Raw genomic sequence first — 17839 nt, 5'->3', positions numbered from 1 at the left:
CCATAAAGTTCATGAACACTGGCCACCACGTCCTTCTCCCCATCCTGGAACTGTTTAGATGTCTGAACTTTAGAGAGGGTATAAAGAAACCTAAGAGGAATACAAGAGGAGAAAAATAAATGGTTGAATGCCAAATTACTTGGCCTCAAACACTTCAGGCCTGCTTCAGGTCTGTCTCCCACCAGTTTGTGCCCGGGGCAGGCTCAGGCATACTCATCCTGAATGCCACAGCCCTGGTCTTCTTTCTCATCAACCTAGTTGTGGCCGGGGCTTGCTCCCAGAATGAGCCCAGCACTCATCTTAGAGACCCCTGCTTCTCCCACTTGGGAGGTCGAGCTTTATTAGCACCACCACAGAGATACTCTTCTCCAGTCTGCTCTCTCTCTCTCTCTCTCACTCTCTCTCTCTCTCTCTCTCTCTCTTTCCCTCTCTCTCTCTCTCTCTCTCTCTCTCTCTCTCTCTCACACACACACACACACACACACAGATGGACACAAGGACACAGGGGCACACGGATACACAGACAACAATAATGTCCCTAACATTGATTCATGATGCTCCCTCCTCAGGAACTGCACACAGGAAGGCCAAACATTTCAGTTTCTCTGTATTTTGGAGACAATCTGATGATAACACTCCCTGAGCAGTATTTTATAGTTTAAGAATAGCAGTATTCTGTTAGGCAGGGTTAAGATTTTGTTAGGTAGGATGAAGACATTTTTCTTTCACAAAGCCCCACAGCTAATTGTCACCTGTGCTAAGTCTGAAGGTGGAGGTGGCCACCAATAGAGATCCATCTTAAATTCATAAACATGGCGGGAGGGGGGGCGGATTTTTAAGTTGTGCTGAGACTGAAGAGACGTACACAGACAACTTCTAAGTAGCATGCAGAGGGACTTTGTATTCAGCCACATGGCCTATGATGGGATTGTGACAGCCAAATGCAAGCTTATGGAGTCTGCCACAGTTTATGCACTGAGGTGCCAGAAGCAGCAAAGGGAAACACCATAATCCCAAATCTCTTTCTATTCTAGGGTCAGGCCTAAGACGCCCTTAAGTATTCCCTGTCTGTAATTGTAAGCTTTTTCTCTCTTTAATGACTTCCAAAAGAACACTACCAATTCATGCTTTAGAAGACATTCCTTTTTCCTTTACTGACTGATACGTTGAAATGTTGGGAAATGAGACGTGATTGAGTTCTTTAAGAAATAGAGATGACTGAATAAAATGCACTGTAGTTAGCCAACAACTCATTTTCAATTGTTTTCATAAATAAATTTGGCTATTTTTAATGCAACCATTTTTAAGAGATACGGTTTATTTTTTGGATGTGTTTGTGATGAAGAAGGAAGAAACTAAATATGTTTGGGGAAACCACAGGATAAGCCAGCCTTTGAATGAAACCCTGAGATGTCAGTGATTTTCAACCCAAATCCATTATCTTCTTTTGCCATAGTTAAGACCACCAACATTAGGTCTTTTGGGGGGTGGCCAGTGACTGATACCAAGTTTGTCTCAGGTTGCCTTCACCCCACATTTGCAGTCTTTCTGGCTACAAACCAGCTAACAACAATTCCTAAGCTTTACATGCTACAACTTAACAAATAAAAACACCCTGAGCCAATGTTCTCATAATCCCTAGTCCACAAAACTTTGTGGGAAAAGGCTCAGAGACCAGGGGATAGGATCCTGTCATATTATGCCTGTCCCCAGAACAGCCTTTGGATGTTGAAAGGAGAAGTAATTTCCAGAAAAAGGGATGCTGGATTCACAAAATAATGGGTATCTTCAAAAGACTGGAAAAGAAAAAGAAAAACCCTGGTTCAGTGACCTCTTCAGTCTTAACTTTTCTCACCTGTAAAATGTGATGTACACTGGAAATTATTATAGGAATTAAATATTATATATGCCCCACATAGAGGATAGCCTTGAATGGTAGCTATTATTAAATTACACCAATCATGTTATGTCTTTACTACTAGAGCTTTCTTTCTAACGATAATTTTATAAGAGTGCATACATAGAATATGTTTTTCATGTAATTATTAAATTTAAATGTATAACTTCCTATTAGAACATTAAGAAACTTCAAAAGCCATAGTTAAAAAAAGAGAAAACTAAGTTGAAATACAATTACAAAACTGTATTTCAAAAGACTAGCTAGGAATGGACCCTATTAAAGATTATGCATTATAATGGATAGTGGCTTAGCTGCATCAGAGAGAAAAGCTGAGATGTAGGGAGCAGTGGAATTGAGAGGACTGAGGAAAGGGAAAAGTTGAAGTTACAAAGCAGAAACAGAAGATGATTAGGTACAGCCCAAAGAGAACAGTATTTTGATTCCATAACAGGGATTGTTGAAAGACATCATCCGTTAAGACTTTCGGACACTAGGAATAAGAAAGCAATGATTTGGTAAGAAGGCTTCCAAAAAAGTGATGGGAGGAAATAAGAGAGATTAAAAGACCTGCCCAGATTATCACAATAAGTCAGAAACAAACTCTAGACTAAAAAGATCCCTCTATGACCCAGCAATTCCATTCTTGGATATCTATCCAGAGAAATCCAAGATGCATATTGAAAAAACTTTGTTTATTGCAGCACTATACACAATAGCCATAATTTGGAAACAACTGAAATGCCCATCGGTAGATGACTGGATTAGGAAACTGAGGTACATTTATACAATGGAGTATTATGCAGCCATAAAGAAGAATGAAATCTTGCCATTTGCAATGATATAGATGGACCTAGAGAACACTATGCTAAGTGAAATAAGTCAGATGGAGAAAGATAAATACCATATGATCTCATTTATATGTGGAATCTAAAGAAAAGAATAAACAAGCAAAGTAAACAGGAATAGTCTCAGAGATATAGAAGAAAAACTTATAGTTGCTAGAAGGGAGAGGGGTGGGGATGAAGAAGGGGAAGGGATGAGACAGCATAAATTTGTAACTGCAATATTGCGATGGGGATATGAAAGACAGTTTGGGGAATATAATTAATGATGTTGTAAAGATTTGGTACGGTGTCAGATGGGACTATGTCTTGTTAGGGAGACCACTTCATGGACGGTGCAGATGCCTGACCACTGTGCTGTACACCTGAAGCTGAAGCTGAATAATATTGTATGTCAACTATAATTTTATATATATATAGGCATAGGAGATGGAGTACAGCATAGGGATTAGAGTCAATGGAATTGTAATAGATATATACAATGTCAGAGGGGCAACTGATTGGGAGAAGGGGGTTATCACTTTGTGAGGGGTGAAATGTCTAATTATTGCATTGTTTTGTACACCTGAAACTAATAAAAAAAATAAAATAGAGTAAAAATAAATAAAAAGATCCCTCTATATCCAGCCAGATAATCAGTCCTTCTTCAAAGACAACAGCCCTGGAAATTAACCTAAAAAATTACATTTTAGGTTTTAAAAATTACTAGCCTAGCAGCAAAAAGTGAGATGGCAGTGGCCAAAGCAAGATGCTGGCAGATCAATAACTGCAAAGGAGACCGGGGATCGGTCATGTTTGTGCAATGGCGTTCTTGACTTTGGAGTGACATTGTTATCTCAACTCCCTTCAGGCTTACTCTAAAATATGCCATGACTAATATCTAGCCAGTAAATCATAACGAAATGCCATTTAATAATCCCTCACTGCCTGCATCAAAGGGAAAAGTACAGCCAGGCCCAGAGCCGTTGGTGTGTTTGTCATTGGGCAGTGGTGACGCGCATCAGTACATAACATCAGCCTCTTCTCTGACGGAAGAGAAATGCAGTGTAGTCTGATTTCTTAGCGCCTTAGAATAGCTCTCACGGAGAAAAGTCTGTCAATTGTGTGGAGTGACACGAGAAGCTCTAAATAAGGAAAGCAGAGGGGAAAACCATAGCGAGGCAGTGGTTAGCTATCTGTGGTGCCTTCTTAGCTCACTTTTGTGGGACCCCTGCCAGCAGCCAGCCTGCTATTCCCTCTGTTAGTCCTCCCTTCCTCCCTCCCTCCCTCCCTTCCTCCTATCCTCCTTTCCTTCCTTCCTTCCACAAACTCTGAGCAACAGATTTAGCTATTCTATACTCATAGTATTAATATTTTATATATACATCTGAATAACCATTACTATGCTTTATTATAACTTTGAATATGGCTGTCTTCAGCCCTAAAGGTAAACTCCTAGAAGTCTGGGCCTGCAGCTCATCCATCTCTGTCCTCAGCATCTAGCACACACATACACCTGGCACATCTGGGTGGTACCTAAAAGCAAACTGAACAGAGGGGCTTCTGCTCCTCTCAGTTATAAATTAGAGAATTGTTACCACTAAAATGTTAGTTGACAACATCCAGCGAGGTGACACCAGCCAGGTATTGGGAGTCAAATGGTAAAATTTGACAAAAGGAAAGAGAGGAGGTGCTGAAACAGCTCCTGGAGTCAACTCTAAAAGACCACAGCCAGAGTGGGGTGGGGTGCGAGGAAGGGGAGAGGGAGCTGGAGGGACAGGGCTGGGACTCAGGTGGGGTAATTAGGGCACTTGCATGGGCACAAAAGCTCACTCATTACGATAAATAATATTATAATGCAATATATTATAAAAGGAGATTAATGCAAAAAAGTCAATGATGAACAAAATATCAGAGTCTGAGATAAAGACACCATTGGTCTTAGTGACTTTCCCTTTTGCCTCGGGCTCTATTCTGGCACAACACAGCACTATGGAGGTAACACCCTGTGGGAGTAATCAAGAATTCTAGGGGTTTCATTCCGGTTTCCACGCATGTTAACTGCAGAGTGAAAAACAAAAGGGTTCTGGCTTAGGTGTCCCAAGCCCTGGGTCACTGACTTGGGCAAGTCATTCACGTCATATGTAAGGTGAGGGAGGTGAATGTAACTGTCAAGATCGCAGCAGGAAACAGAGCTCTCAAGTGGATCATTTGCAGAGAGTTTAATAAAAAGACTATATAACGGTGTGGGCAGCATGCAGGGAAACCACAAGGCAGGGTGCAGTGTCCTATGACTAATAGCAGAAGGGAGATGTCCCCCAGCCTCCTGGGCCACAGGACAGGGAGAGAAGGGGTCACTGGAAGCCATCCAGCCCTGGGGGTCTCTAAGGTCCTGAGGTCAGTTTAATACTTGTTTGCAAATTTTTTGACACTCTTCCCACAAAAAGATGGAGTCTGGTTCCTTTTCCCTAGAATATGGCCCAATTTAGAAACATGCTTCTAATAAGTTGGCAAAGTGACATTGATTTCTGAGGCTAAGTTAGAAAAAGGCAATATGCCTTCAGCATGGAGTTGTCTCTCTCCTGGGACACATGCCTTTGGTGTCCTGAGCTACCATGTAAGCAGCCCAGTGACCATGAAGCCACCATGCTTGAGAAACTACAGAGATAGAGGAGATGCCTGGGAGCCCCAGCTCTTTCAGTCCCCAGACATTTTGATCTGAGCACGAGACATGTGAGTGAAGAGGTCTTTGAGGTGATCCCAGTTCCCAGCCACCAGCTGACTACAACAGCATGAATGACCCCAAGTCAGAACCACCCCTCTGAGTATTTTTCTCCAATACCCAAGGAACCATGAGAGATAATGAATGTTGTTCTAAATCACTCAGTTTTGGAGTGATGCATTATATAGGAATAGATAATTAATATGAGCCTGTCTTAGTCTGTTCAGGCTGTTCTACTAGAATGCCACAGATAGGGTGGCTTATGAATAACAGAAACTTATTTCTCACAGTTCTGGAAGCTGAAAGTCCAAGATCAAGGTGTTAACAGATTCAGCGTCTGGTGAGGACCCACTTCCGGGTTCATAGGCAACTGTCTTCTTCTTCTGTCCACACATGGTGGAAGGGGCAAGGGAGCTCTCTGGGGCCTCTATTATAAGGGCACTAATCCCATTCATGGGGACTCCACCCTCATGACCTACTCACCTCCCAAAGGCCCCACCTCCAAACACCATCGCATTGGGGATTAGGTTTCAACATAAGAAGTTTGGAGAGACACATTCAGTCTACAGCAAGTCCTTTCCATTTCTAACCTACATTCTCTAGGGCGTTGACTTGAGGTCTCCAGGTGCCCCAGCTGTGTGATAGCCTTTGTCTGTGAAGCCCCTGAGCTGAATCATCATCTTCAAGGCATGCCCTTGTGCCTAGAACAGCTATTTCTAGACTGATTCGACATCTGTAAAACCAGGTGGGCTGGTGCAAAGCTCAGCTTGTGGGGCATAGTTAGTGGTTAGAAAGTAGACATAGTCAGCCCTGTAGAAACTGAACCCTGTGCCTGAGCCATGAAACCAGCATGCCCTCACCAGCTGGTTATTGGAATTATGTGTAAAGGATCAATAAACACTGCTCCCTTTTAAATGCTAATATTTTTCTATTTTTAATTATTACTATTGTGCAAACAGAATAAGATTCCTCCAAGGCATTTAAAGAGAGGGAAGCCATCTAATATTGAAGAACTCAGTTTTTGGCCAACAGAATAATTATATTGTAGGTCCCATTTGTGTTTTAAAATCTCATGGTATAAAAACCGAACTGAATACTAAACACCTTTAGGGTTAAAAAGTTAGCCCCAGAGCCAACTGAAAGAGATTTCAATGGCTCAAACTGGAACAATTTGAACAACAAAATAAAGTATTATTAGATTAGAACTCAGTGTATAAAATAATTTCCATGAGTCCATATTGATATAAATGATTGAATAAATTAATAAATGGGGAGAAGAGACAAATCTACCATGCAGGAGAATCCCAAATTGTCTATGTAGATATTCAGCTATCAAGGAAGAGGAGCATAACTCCTCACTTAAGTGTGGGCTGTGCATAGTGACTTCGTTCCAAAGAGGGCAGTGTGGGAAGGGAGTGCAGGGAGAGTAACTTTACAGTGGAGGAACGTGCCACACACTATCTTAGCCAATTCAAGGTCAACATCAACAGTCATAAATCACATTGCTAGTATGTACCTTTGATACGATGCATTGAAAAATGACACTTTGACGCTTATAAACCCATAACCCAGTGTAATCATGAGTAAAACATCAGACAAATTCCAATACAGGGGCATCCTACCTTGACCAGTACTCCTCAAAACTGTCAAAGTCATCAAAAACTGAGAAATTGTCAAAGCTAAGAGGAGCCAAAGGAGAGATGGCAACTAAATGTAATGTGGTGTCTTGGATGAGATCCTGGAACAGAAAAAGGACATTAGGTAAAATCCAAAAAAACCTAAATAAACAATAGATATTAGTTAATAATAATGTGTCAAGATTGATTCATTACTTATAACAAAGGTACCATACTAATTTAAGATGTTAATAATAAGAGAAACTATGCGGGAACTCTGTACTCTCTTTTCAATTTTCTTGTAAATCCAAGTGTTCTTTAAAAAAAAGTCTGTTAAAGGGGCTGGCCGGGTGGCTCAGGTGGTTGGAGCACCGTGCTCCTAACGCCTTGGTCGCCAGTTCGATTCCCACATGGGCCAGTGAGCTGCGCCCTCTACACCTAGATTGAGAACAACGGCTGGGCTGCCGTGAGCTGCCTGTCAGTGGCCAGCAACTGACTGGCTCAGCTGGGTAGAGCACAAGGCTCATAATACCAACATGGGTCAGTGAGCTGCGTCTTCCACAACTAGACTGAGAACAATGGTTTGACTCAGAGTTGGGGGGAGGAGAAAAAAAATCCCACTATCCCACTATCCAACTGAATCTAGGGAAAAAAAAGAAAAAGTAAGCATCCATATATGGGCTTTCCAGCATCAAAGTGTATTTGACATTTGCCAGGCAAGAGCCAAAGAAGTTTTGTCTCCAGACTTTCCCTTTCATCCCTTAAAAAAATCTCTCAATTCTATTTATATCTAGTTACATCTTTTTTTAAAAAAATATGGTTTATTGGGGTGTAAATTGTTAGCAAAGTTACATAGATTTCAGGTGTACTATTCTGTATTATATCATCTATAAATCACATTGTGTGTTTACCACCCAGAGTCAGTTCTCCTTCCATCACCATATGTTTGAACCTAGTTACATCTTGTTCTTTCCTCAGCCTCCTTTGCTCCTCTAGCCCCCACCTCCACCCTGCTTCAGAAACACCCCTCACTTAGGTCACTCCTAATTTTTCACTTCTACTGGTCACTTCCATTGTTCCTTGGCTTGTCTGCATTATTCAACACTTTCGCTTTTTCTTTTTTTCTGAACTCAATCCTTTGGTTTTAGGTAAACTTGATTTTTTAAGAGTCAAACATACTCATTTTAGAAACACTGAAAAAGTGAGTTAAACACAATGCTATTACATATTATTTCACCCTTTATATTATACATATAAATTTGCAGCACCACATTCAACAGTTGTTTTTGTTTGTGTCTTAAACACTAGAAGGAGACAGTCAAAAAAAAGCTAGAAAGTTTTTTTTTCCTTTCAATGTCTTTTTTCCTCTCTCTAAATCTGAAATACATGATTCTAAAGAAGCAAATCATTTGTAATAGTCTGGGAGATATAATAATTTGCATTTAAAGTTATTGGCTATGTTTTAGGAAGGCAGCAGGATATGGGAGACAAAGATGCATATTCCAAGATTTTCCTTACAAAAAGAAATCATAGAGCATACACCATTTTGCAATATGATTTATGTCATATATCACAAACATGATTTTGTTATTAAATATACTTTCCCCACATCATTTGAATGGTTGCATAGCATTCTATTGTTATGATATTTAATCAATCCTCTATTGAACATTTCTATTGTTTCCAATAATTTACTATTGTAATCAAAACCATATATATAATTTTAGATCTTTTATTTTCATTCTCTAGACTTAAAGCTAAAGACTTGAATGGATTCTCCAAAGTGTTATCTCTTTGGGTCTGTGAGCAAGGATAAATCAACAGACAAGGGAGAAGGCAGTACAAGTACCGTACTGGAGAAGAGATAGATCAATTATTTCATAAAATCACGAACACTCAGAATCAGATACATCCCTCAATATTCACTCATTGCCTTCTTTTCAATTCAGAGGAGAGTTTGAAAGGAAAGAAGCAGATACATTAGACCAGATTGAGCAAAGTGCTTGTTCATTTTTGAATTTAAGATGGTGGATTTTAGATGGCTACATATGGCATCTCGTAGCACACCATTCCTGTCTGTAAAGACCTCTGGGTATTCTGAGAGCAATAAGGGTCAAATTAATCTCAATGATGTGTCAAATTAGTAATCATATTAAGTCCATATTGTCACCTGCTCTTTGGCAGGTTTAATAAGCCACATGTTAAATTGATTATGCAAATTATCTTAGGCAAATTAAAACATCTGTTCCACATATCACCATATTTCAAGGTGAAAGTCTTCCTGAAGGTGAGTTTTCAGTCCCACTAAATATGACATGTCTTTTGGCTACATTGTGCATTGGTTTGTCAGCATCTCAACTCACCATTAGTAGCTTTCTTTTCTTATGCCACACTTCAAGATGCTGCATTTTCACAGCACTGACAAAAAGCTAGTTTGTTTTTCATACATAATACACATTGACGTGATCCATAAACATGGGAATAAAAATATGGCATAACTATAAGAGATTTATCTTTTCACTTCATAAGAGGATAAGTCATGAGGCCACAAAGGAGACATGAGTGGACACACTGGAAATCATCCCAGGATTGCTGCATAGAATATATAGGCTTTGAGAATTCCGGGACACTTGTTTATTCATTTCTCCCTTTTAGTGAGATCACCTAACCTTGAGTTTGTTATAATGCCTTCATTTTCAGCACCACCATTGTTTCTTAGTTGCATTTTCAGTAAAGAAGAATGAAGTAATTCTCAAACTTTAGTTTTACATCAGAATCAACTCGGAGCTTGTTAAAAATAGAAAGATCATCATTTAGTAGGACTGGGGTGGGGGCCAGGAATGTACATTTTTTTAAGCACTCCAGGTAACCCTGATGTAGCGGTCTATGGCCTGCATTGGGAGAACTGTTTATGTCGAGGACGATTAAATAAGAGTATGGATCTTTAGAGTATGACGTCCCCAGATTTGAATTCTTCCTCTGCCACTTACTCGCCCTATGGCCCTGGGAAAGTTATTTCATATTAAGTCTCAGTTTCCTAGTCTATAAAATAGGGATACTACTCAGCACATTGTACACCTTAAACTTATATAATGTTATACATCAATGATGTCACGATTAAAAATAATTAAAAAGTAAAATAAGAAATGGGGATACTACAACATGGATGAGCCTTGAAAACACTATGCTAAGTAAAATGAACCATACACCAAAACACAAGTATTATAGGATTACATTTATATAAGTTTCATAGAATAAGCAAATCGTAGAGACAGATAGTAGAATAGAGGTTACCAGGGGCTGAGAGGAGGGGGTGTGGGGAGTTTTTGTTTAATGGGTATAGAGTCTGTTTGGAAAGATGAAAAATTTCTGGAAATGGATGGTAGTAAATGGTTGCACAACAATGTGAATGTATGTTAAGTATACTACTGAATTGTATATTTAAAAATGGTTAAAAATGGTAAATTCATGATATATATATTTTTTTTACCACAATAAAAATAAAGGGGTGGGGGGTGGCTGGTTAGCTCAGTTGGTTAGAGCGTGGTGCTCTTAACAATAAGTTTGCTGGTTCAATCCCCACATGGGCCACTGTGAGCTGCGCCCTCAACAACTAGATTGAAACAACTGCTTGACTTGGAGCTGATGGGTCCTAGAAAAACACATTTAAAAATAAATAAATAAATAAATAAATAAATAAATAAATAAATAAATAATAAATAAATAGGGTGGCCATAAATAATGAGAATAAATTTATAAGTTGCAGTATTTTAAAATGAGGATAAAAATTACTGCTGCCTAAATTTGTTTTAAATATTGAGTCTGATAATATATGAATAAAGCTTACTTAATACAGGGCCTGGCATGTAGCGAAGGTTCAGTAGATGGAAGCACCTCACGAATTACAGGTGACAGACAGCTCCTTCCTATACCTGGAAACATGTCATGGACTGTGGTGGGAGAGCGAGGCGTGGTACACCAACGCTCGCCACACTGGCCCACACTTGATCAGGTAAGCAACTTCTCAGGTCCCTGAGGTGTGTTCAAGGCGACCCCACAGTTTCTACAACTACTTCTGGGTGATGCTGCCTCACTCTTCACAGGATTCTCCCTGCTCCCGTCAGAGGAGACACACCACTAGGACAACATTCTCCTTTCCACTGTCCCTTGGGGGAGGTAAGAACTCTGCCCAGCAACACAGAGAATAGGAGAGGGGCGATCCCCTCTCCCACTGGGCACCCACCCAGCTGACATCAGGCTCCCCTGGGCTTGTCTGAATCATCTCACCAGTGACCACTGCCTGCAACAGCTGCTTTGATGTCAGCTCACCCATATGTTCTGATGCCCTCTCTTCTCTCCCTCTCCTTAGAATCATCTCGATTCAACACAAATCTTAGCAAATTGTTGACTTTAAAGAACACATCTTTAAACATTCTTTTAAAGAAAACTCCCACAGTTGCAAGTAGCAAAACTAAGATTATTACACGAAATTAAATGTAATTACAAAAGCACCTCTTTGTTTTCCCTTGTATTTATTTTAACATTGATGGAGTGAATATAATTTTGATTTCTAATTAGTTTTAGCTCCCACTGGTACTAAGCTGCCTTGTTTAAATTTCACATGTTATAAAGAATCTTTGAAAGTTTTTCTCCCTGTTTTTTTTTAATCTTTCTTCCCAAAGCCCACAAGCAAAAAATAAGTCTAGCCTCCTTTAATTTTTATTTTTTAAATGTTGATGAAGAAATAAATAGGTTGTTTTTTTTTAAAAGGGTAAAGATGAAGTCTTTCATCTGTGGGTGGGGGTGAGCAGGCAGTGCAGCGGGGTTTATTTTTCACAATGAGTTTCATAAATGGTCTTCACTTCTGTCCTGTCACTATAAATAAGGCCATAAAAATCTCATGTTGTGGGGTGGCCAGTTCGCTCAGTTGGGTAGAGCGTGGTGCTAATAACACCAAGGTTTGAGCCCCCACATGGGCCACTGTGAGCTGTGCCCTCCTTAAAAAAAAAAAAAAAGAATAAAATCTCATGTTGTTGAAAGCCTAGGGGTAAGCTCAGAAAAACACTTATTTCCAACTTAACCATATTATATTACTGAGGTTATTCCTGTAGAATATTGGAATAACTAGTCAGTCCTGAACAAAAACCTAACGAACAATAACAAATCTCATATCAATTTGGTGGGGAGAAAAACAACAAGAATTAATATTAAGCGTTTGAATTTACAACCTATTGTTCTCAAATATGCAGACACAACACAAATGACCTTTGAAAAACAACTGACAGCTTATGAAAAGATAAATTGGGAGGATTTGGGAGTATAAATTATATATATAAATAAATAAACACACAACTTTAGAAAAATAGACACTACAAATGAATGAAAAAAGATAAAAGAACTCATAATTTCACCATCTAGAGATAACTACCATTATAATAGACTCTAATCCTTTAGGTGTACTAGTATATAAATGTGAGTATGTATACACAGTAGCATCACATTTTACATTATGACTTAGGTATACAAAAAACTGAAATAAAGGGAACCTTTGTTTCTTCACTGTAAGTGATCTCATCTTGTTCTCAAGACTGTGCCTTGCCTCTGGGTACTAGGTTCCCAGTAGCCTCTTAATTGCAACCCCAGTTTTCAGATTCCCTACCCACCTGGTCCTTCTACAGCATTTCACCATCCCTGCCAATGTTTAACCACACTAGGGCGCTGGAAGGGAGGACACCTTCTGTTATGAACTGAATATTTGTGTCACCCCAAAATTGACGTCGAATCCCTGATCCCCAATGTGATGGTATTTGAAGGTGGAGCCTTTGGGAGGTGATAAAATTTAGATGAGGGTGGGACCTCCAGGATGGGAGTGGAGTCCTTATAACAAGGGTGAGAGACCAGAGTGGTCCCCTCCAGCCGTGTGAGGCCATTGTCAGGAGAGGATTGTGTATGAACCAGGAAGTAGGCCTGTGCCTACTTGATTTTGGACTTCCCAGCCTCCAGGACTGTGAGAAATAATACATGTCTGTTGTTTAAGTCACCTGTCTATGGTATTTTGTTACAGCAGCCTGAACTAAGACAACTCCATTTTCTAGCTGCACAATTCAAGGCAATTTATTCACCTCCCTGTGCCTGAGGATAATCTGTGAATTGGTGACACTCCTACTTATTTACTAAGTCCTACCTGTGTACTAAACAATAGGCTGTTGAGAACATTAACTGACCTTTATATCTCTACTAGGTACAAAATAGAATTCAACAAATCCTACTTCTTGCCTCCACTCTTTCTCTGCCTAGAGAAATTGACTCATGTAAAGACTGTGTCCCCTCTCAGGAGTTAATTGAATTGCCAAGGAAGAGCTCAGAGTGCTTAACCATAGAGAGAATGAATCACTTTGTCTGAGGTTCAGGTATCAGTGTTTGGATACCTGATAACCTTTCTAGCCTCACCCCCAGCCCCTAAATCACTCATGAAATGCCACTGTCTCTGCAAGAAGCCTAAGTACCCTGTAAACAAGCAAGAGGTTTGCTCGTCTCTATTGTCTTACTCTTTATGTGCCACTTGTGAGTCCATAGGTTTAAAACCCACATGTTTAAAAACTCTACGACTTAAGAATAGCCTCTTGACTCCACCTCAAACCCACAAATGACTTTACGCGTATAACTATGTACAAAAATATAATTAACATCAATCGAGTTTTGTAAGTTTGAGGATTCTTTTATGACTCTACTTAGGATAAATGCAGAAACCACAGGTTTATACAAAAAAGAAGTTGGGGGTGGGGGATGAATGTCTCTACCTTAAATTAACATTTTAGGCAGAGAATACATTAATAGAACTGAGTCTGTAACTGTTTCTCCATCGGGCATTGCAAATAACCACTGAGGGGATCTAAAGGGCCCCTTTGAGCCTAGATCAGACTTTCTTTGCTTTTTTGCAGTTTCTGTAAGAGTGAGGAGCATCCCATTGCTCCACAACTTTAGGTGAGAATGCTCTTAGCTTTGCAGACCCCATTCTATCTCTTCCGGGCTGCTTTCAAATTAACTTAGGTGCCAACTTCCACAGAAAGTCTGCCAGGCTGTGTTCTTTAATTGTCTCCTCCAGTGAACTCTTAAACCAACTAACTCCCTGATGGGTAATATGCCAGGAAATTGTAGAATCACAAACACCCTTCTTCCCCCTAAATCCCCCCTTTACCTACAATGTACTTCAGACAATTGTTCAAAAATATCAGCGGTGAGTCAGACCCAGCGATCAATAGAACAGACTCTGTGGTATTAAAAAGTGATGGTCTCAAAGCAACTTTAAAGTAGCCCCAGCTGACGCGCTAATCAGGAATTTTAGAGCTGGGTGATAGTATCTTTTCTAGGGTGTCAGGAGCTCAATAAAGAACTTCCTGCTGCGGATTGAGCAGCAGGGGGGATCCAAATTACTTCCTGCTCTAACCAACCAAATCTTCAGCTCTGTGACCCTGAAACCCACACTTTTAAGAGTTTTGTGCCCACTTACCAAGAAAACTCAGTTAGATCCGGTTTTAATGTGCTTCAGAGCTGAGTTCAGTTCTGGCTCTGCTGTGCCCCGACGACCTTGAGTGTGTCACTTCCATGGACCTCAATTTCCTCCTTTGTAAACTGCGGACTTGCACTAGTCAGGTCCCCAGACCTGCCCAAGCTTGAGAGCTTGTTGAAGAGAGAGAACCAGCTACTGATCCAAAGATGCTGGCAGGATCCAGGGTGGGCCTCACAGATGACGGCTCTGCAGGAGAATTTAGGAAACACGGGGTTTGGAGCTGGCTGGGTCTTTTCCAGCTCTCAGATTTCTTTGATTTAAAAACAAAAAACTACTCTGGGTGGGAATAGAAGATGTCTTTCCTGCAAACGCCTTGCCACGTTATAGGAAAAGCAGGCCAGCTGCAGGTACCATCAGCATCTGAAGATGCTGATGCCCAAGGCATTTTTGTTACCGTTCACCTCTTCACATAAAGGTCTACACCTGTCTCCTATCCTCCTATTAATTGCACCTCCTTCCTTTAGTGGCAGGGGGTTAACACCTTTTCCCTGAATTAGTAATGGAGTTTCCAGGTTAAGTGGATACACACAAATCAAAGCCTCACTTGCGAACTTTTTTCAGCAAAAGTACAATATTCACCTATCATCTCCCTGTCATGTAAAAATCAGGATGGCTATGTAACTCAAAGACCAAACATTCCCTTGTGTTTTTCCATGTGTTGGGAACATTGTTCAGTTCAGAGTTTTCATTCCACATTTGAGGCCCTGTAATTTTCTCTCTGCAGCATCTATCAGCAAGGTTAAGTTCCTCCTCCTGTAGCTCAGACTCTAATAGTGAAGGTAACAAGAGCCAGCCATGTAGTCAGCGTCTAATCCAGTAAGCAACACTGGGAGTTTGCAGAGGATTATAGAGCCCCATCTGGACATGAAAAGAGCTCTTATATGTAACTGAACCTGAACTGTTTCTGCCTCAACGCCTGTTCTGTCATTTTGAAGGGGAAATAGAAGCTGTGTGGCTTTGACAATTTGCTGTTGTCTGCACCATAATTCGTAAAGAAAGCAGCGACTCTAAGTAGCTACCCCTCCCTGCTCAAACTTTCTCCGCAGAGCCTGTTATTGTTACGCAGAATATGTCAGGAGGGACAAAGGATTCTCTCTCCCACCCTGAAGATGCATTATCTCATTTTCAAAATGGGCTCTGAAGCCACAAGCACAACACTTACATTTAATTCTGCCAAGTAAAAGATCACTTAGGAAGCAATCAAATTCTAAAATTTCAGGCCATCTTTTTGCTGCTTATATGTTCACCTCCTCTGCACTGGGGACATTATTGATGGCCCAGTTATAGTCCTTCTTTCCTTTGCCATTGGGAGGACCACACAGCTATAATTTATAGAGGTCTCTATTGTGTAAAAATGACAGTGAATTAGACCTTTTGTTTCAGAACAGAGGAAGAAGTTGTGACTCAGGACTTCTAAAGGATATTTGAAACCAATATAGATGGTGCAGGTATAGAGGTGTTTCTCAATGCAGTTCCCAGTGGGATGCTAACATCTGTGTAATGTTAGCTCCCCCTCTGCTTACCACCCCCTCCCATGTCCTCAGAGCAGAGAGGGCAGGGGTGTGGAATGGGAAAAACACACGTCAGAACTCAGCTTGAACCCTGGCTTCACCACATACTAACTATATGATCCTGAGGAATTTGCTTTACCATTTTGAGCCTCAGTTTCCTTAGCTGTAAAATCGGGACACTAAATCTTATTTCATAGGTTTGTTGAGAGGATTCCATGTCATAACATGGACAAAACATGGGGACAAGTCCTGAATGGCAGTCCTCACCCCACTAATCCCCCCCTTTCTACACCTGTCATTTCATCTGTTAAAATTCAAATCCGTGTCTGATTTCTTTCTTCTCCAAAATGATCTTTGGATTTTCTTTTCTATCTAATTCCTAACAGTTTTCTTTAAGAGCCTAAGCCACCATTGGGAAGTTCATTAACTTCCCCAAGCCTTTGAGGTGAATGATTTTGCAATGCAAACTGGTCCTGTCTGAGAGTGGCCTGTGGAAACCTAATTTGTTACCAGGAAGAGATTTAAATGTAAAGGGAATGATGGAATAGCCTGACCTTTCAAGATTCAGAACTTTTCACCATTCACAGTGCATTCAATAAATCCTTCCTGAGCATTTCCTATGTTCCAGGCATCATTCTGGATGCTGGGGGAAAAGCAATAAACAAGGTTACCTCAGGTCTGCTCTCCTGGAGCTCATGATTCGGTAACGGCAGACCCTGTTAGCTCAGGTTGCTATAACAAATACCACAGACTGGGTGGCTTAAACAACAGACATTTATTTCTCACGGTTCTGGAAACTGGAAGTCTGAGATCAGACTCCCAGCATGGTTGGGTCCTGGTGAGGGCCTTCTTTCTGGTTTATAAAGAGCTGCCTTTTTGCTGTTTCTGCAGACAGCAGAGAAAGAGATTCTCTCTTTCCCGTCTCTTCTTATAAAGGCGTTATTACACCCCTCATGACATAATTACCTCCCCAAGGCCTATCTCCAAATACCATCACCTTGGGGAGTAGGGCTTCAACATACGAATTTTGGGGGAACACAAACATTTATCCCATAGTAGGCAATTAATGATCAAACACATACAGCAGATAATTTCTGATAGTAGAAATGTGATGAAGATGAAGCAAGGAAACAGGACCAAGAGTGACTGGCGGGGGGGTTCTTTAGGTGAGAGATCAGAATGGCCTCTCTGAGGAGGTAAAATCGGAACAGAGATGAGAAAGATGAGAAGGAGACAATCCCATGAGGATTGGGGCAGAGAGAGAGCACAGCTTGGCATCCTTGACTGCACACTCGAACTCAAGGAAGGGGCCAGTGGGCCAGAGCTGGGGGGAACATGGTGTGAGTGGAGGGTGGAGAGGGAGGTAAGAAACCAGATCCCAAGGGCTTTGTAGGCCAGAAGAGGGAGCTTGGGCTTTAGAATACGTCTCACCCAGAACTTCTGGAAGGGCACCAGGATTCAAACACCACTGGCTTTAGGGCCTCCCTGGGCAAAGACACTTATTTGCACATTTCATTTCTTGAGGGTCAGCATCTTTGCTTTGGGTCCTAATTTCTTGCTCTTACTACTACGGTATCCTTATGAAGAAGGAAGCAGCAGAAAAGCCTTGAAGCCATACACCTAAGAAAATCACAGACTGAACTGCAGTGGTTGCCCTAGGCGTTGAGTGCTTAGACGCTGTCTTAACTCACATATAACT

The sequence above is a fragment of the Rhinolophus sinicus genome, chromosome 3 (genome assembly GCF_057876585.1).
Source record: "Rhinolophus sinicus isolate RSI-liver-muscle chromosome 3, RSI-T2T, whole genome shotgun sequence".
NCBI classification, from domain to species: Eukaryota; Metazoa; Chordata; class Mammalia; order Chiroptera; family Rhinolophidae; genus Rhinolophus; species Rhinolophus sinicus.
Note: the sequence above shows the minus strand (reverse complement) of the source record.